Raw genomic sequence first — 4,393 nt, forward strand, 5'->3', positions numbered from 1 at the left:
TTCGGCGGTACGTCCACCCGGCCTCCCGCATGCCCACTATACGCCCTCGCTCAAAGTCCGTCAACTGCACATACGGTTCACATCCACGCTGTCGCGGCATGCTACCAGTGTTAAAGACTGCGATGGAGCTCCGTATGCCACGGCAAACTGGCTGACACTGACGGCGGCGGTGCACAAATGCTGCGCAGCTAGCGCCATTCGACGGCCAACACCGCGGTTCCTGGTGTGTCCGCTGTGCCATGCGTGTGTACAGCCCTCTCGCAGTGTCCGGAGCAAGTATGGTGGGTCTGACACACTGGTGTCAATGTGTTCTTTTTTCCATTTCCAGGAGTGTATATTTGCTGCCCTTAGGGGTGTTACAATTTTACGAAGTACGTATATTTGTGAATTTTTTCACCTAGCAATGTAAGGGCCTTCGAGCCCTCTCTTACATCTGACCTTAGATCTTTAGTCAGTTAACATTACAATATAGATGCTACATGAACTGTACACATAATTGCAACAATGATAATAATAGTAGGTACAGTAATTAAGATAAACGGTCTTGCATCAGGAGATGATTTTGCAATACTTTAAGACAATGTGTCAGAAACAGTTACTCAGATCTCCTGGAAAGAATAGACTCGTCATATAAATTCTATTGACGAACAAAATTCATGGCAAATAGACAACAATGTACTGAAATACATAGAAGCACAAACAGGTAAAATAAATTTAAATAGCTTGGAAAACCATACAGCAGAATGGACCAGAAAAGTTTACAATTTAAGAAATATTGAAATGGAAAGAGCACATAATTTAACTAAATATATCTATAGTCCATTATTATAAAAATCTATAACAATAAATACAGCTCTAGAAATACAAAACCAAAACACTTTAAACGATGCACGATAAGCTACACAGACGAAAGATACGTGAAAGCCACGTTATTAGAAAATAATGGATCCAATGCAGAATAAAGACAGGTGGAAAACTAGTACTTACTGGGTGATTATAAACAGTCTGGATGTAAGGATGTAGCAGGTTGAGCTGAGAAACATTCTTAAGAAAAATGTCGATACCTTGCTCCGTTTCCGAGTTAATTAGCAATGAAGTTAGCCAATCAAGTCGTTGTGCCGCAGATTCAAGTGTCCCACCAGACACGGTAAAACCGAACAAGACAGCGATAAAAAAATTAGGGGTAGGACGTTCGTAAGTACCGTGCGCTATCATCTACGATCTGAGTACAATCGACATTAATTGAATCTGGCAGGCTGCTTGAATTTGCGGGCACAAAGCCTCATTGGCTAACTTCAATGCTAATTAACTCGGAAACGGTGCAACATATCGAATTTTTTTCTTAACAGTTATTTCTTAGCACAACCTATCCTGCAACGCCCTTACAGACTTTTGAGATTCTTTCTGACCACCCTGTATTCAGAAAATATCAGAAGTAATGGCAAAGCGAAGGTTAATCTACTTTGGTCATCTCTGCTGTATGAATGAGAATAGTCTAACGAAACAAATATTTGTATTCCACGAAAAAGAAGTCAACAATGGCAAGTATTACAGAAATAAAAACTAGAGGGAGACAATATCAAGGAATCAGAAATTACAGACAAACAATACTGGTAAATTTAGCAGATTTTATAGGCAGGAGAAAAAGAGATCAGGAACAATATCTACAGAAGAAGGGAAAAGGAAATTTGAGGAAAAGATGAGGGAGTTCTGGAACAATATAAAACACAAAGAAAGAAGAGGAATTAAAATTGTTAAGAGATCCCAGTTTCTTAATATAACGGCTTAGTAAAAGTAGATGTAGCAGTGTTAAAAAAAAATCAGCCTTATTAATAGTGTGTTACGTAATTACATTCCTGTGGAATGGGAGTAATGATATACTAACTGAAATGAATGGTGGAAGTACAGAAGGAACCAAATCTCGAGAAGTTCACTAGTCGGGGGTTGGTTAAAATAAAAGTATGAAGTTACCAGGTGAGATGGAAGAAAAAGACAGAAATAGATAGGGATGCAGGGAGCTGGGATACTGCTGACAATGTGACAGAATAATTGTTCGCTGTTGGACAAAAAGAGGCAGCTGGGATATGTCGACAGGAAAGCTACGCCTAATGATAAAAGGGTAAATCTCTAATATCGTTCTGAACGCAACATCTTTTTAGATCAACCACAGTGTATCGAGTAGCTTCCTGATGTATTGGCATCTGAGTAGGACTCATATAGCCGTCATCATACATATAAGATTTAATGAACTGAAGAGCAATATGCATATTGAATTTAATACATTTCACAGCAGCATAAACGTAAGATTACAGTAGAATCATTTTAGAAGTTGACCTGCTCTTCCACCAAAGAAAATATTTAGTGGGATAGCAGTGCAGATTGTATATTTAAGTATATTTAAAGGGACATGTATCTCAAGATAATGGGACTTAAAGAGGTGTGACTTTAGTCACAGTAGGTTATCGGTGGGCATTCTGATCTAGATAACGCTCTCACTACATCTTGTGTCTGGTTACACTTCTACAGTCAGGTTGCACAGTCATTGTCAGGTTACACACTTGCTCCTTATATTGAAGGGCACCCCCTGTCCCTAACCCAGGGAACCACTGGGAAGTGACCAAGATTACACAGGGGATTCCCCTACACACCTGAGGCAGTTGTGAAAGTTATATTCAAGGCCATGACATAACTCAATGCCTGTCAAATGGTCCTATCCACACATCTAAGACAAGTGGACGAGACCATGACGTAACTCGATACTGCTTTCATGATACAGAATTGATAGGAAACCGCTCCCATTTCTCTTTCTCTCTCTCTCTCTCCCCGCACTTTAAAATGCTGGGAACCGTTCCCTATCTCTCTCACCCAATGGGAGTATTATAACACAACGGGAAAGCCAATGGACCAATAAGATTCGAGCTCTCTCTCCTCATCCCTCTTACGATTCTTTATAACTAGTTCAACTATGTAGGCCTCTTCAGTTGAGGTCTGTGCATCATGGGGAGAGGTTCAGGACCGTTATACACAAACTGTTACTAACAATAATTTTATAGCGACACAGTTTTGAAATAGTAATAATGTAACAATGATACAACAAATTCTACAGTTTATTATTAACAATTTCTTTTACTGCAGTACCATTTTCAATAATTTTTGTTGCTTATCCACAATATTTTATTTACAATGTTATTTGTTTCTGATGACATATCTCACAGTGATTTTTCACAAAGCTGTTTTTCTCTTATATACAGAAATTTGCAAAGCTAATTTTTTGTTAATGTATTTATGCAGTCATTTATCTCATGTGTACATATTACCTAGACTGAACGAATGTACTCCGTCTTCAGGCTACGAGTGGCCTACCGGGACCATCCGACCGCCGTGTCATCCTCGGTGGAGGATGCGGATAGGAGGGGCGTGGGGTCAGCACACCGCTCTCCCGGTCGTAAGATGGTATGCTTGACCGAAGCCGCTACTATTCGGTCGAGTAGCTCCGCAATTGGCATCACGAGGCTGAGTGCACCCCGAAAAATGGTAACAGCGCATGGGGGCCTGGGTGGTCACCCACCCAAGTGCCGACCACGCCCGACAGCGCTTAACTTCGGTGATCCCACGGGAACCGGTGTATCCACTGCGGCAATGCCGTTGCCATTACCTAGACTGAAGATCATACTGTCTGCAAGATTTTTTTTCTATAATCGAATTTTTGTGATGTTCACAAATTGCAACACCTTTCAAACTTTTCGTGCTGATTAAGGCCATAGAGGTATGGTCTTTCCCGAATATACTTCTGACCCAAAATCGATGCTACTAGCTCAAATTCAAGATTTTTGTTCACCATGCCTTTGCATTCTTGTGGAGATATTTAAGTACAAACTTTCGTACACTGACAGATATTTCTTTATATGTAACTGACGAATGAAAAATCCATTGTCGTAAATTGAGCTTTAAATTTTATAAATATTTTCTTAAAAATTTTCATTCCCTACTTCACCCCCTAAAGAACTGATTTTCCAAAGATGGTGAAATATGTACTTTTTTATTTCTAACAGAGAAGCCAAATACAGATTTTCATAGATTTAGCTTTAAAAATGCTGTAGTAGTTTTTTTGGTAATGATGTATTTCCAAAAAAACTCTCACCCACTATATACAAAACTGCTACAGACAGTTCCTCTAAGTACTCTGCACACATACACATCAACCATTTACCAGTAAATACACAGCCACTCATTCAGTCACTCCAATGAGTAATGTGAGTACCATATGTTAGCGATCCTGTCTCAAAAGACGAACTGTTTGTCATCATGATGGGTCATGCATGTACTTCATGTACTCTCGATCGAAAGGTTACCTGGTGCATCTATGTGGAGTTGCACCAGTGTTTTCAAGTAG

General features: G+C 39.8%; 1 pseudogene; it reads right to left on the reverse strand.

Annotated features, from left to right (window-relative positions):
* Nucleotides 1–3,532: 3,532 nt before the first annotated feature.
* Nucleotides 3,533–3,650, reverse strand: LOC126102461 (5S ribosomal RNA; annotated as a pseudogene).
* Between the last annotated feature and the right edge of the window lie 743 nt (nt 3,651–4,393).

This window comes from Schistocerca cancellata, chromosome 9, assembly GCF_023864275.1.
Source record: "Schistocerca cancellata isolate TAMUIC-IGC-003103 chromosome 9, iqSchCanc2.1, whole genome shotgun sequence".
Lineage (NCBI taxonomy): Eukaryota > Metazoa > Arthropoda > Insecta > Orthoptera > Acrididae > Schistocerca > Schistocerca cancellata.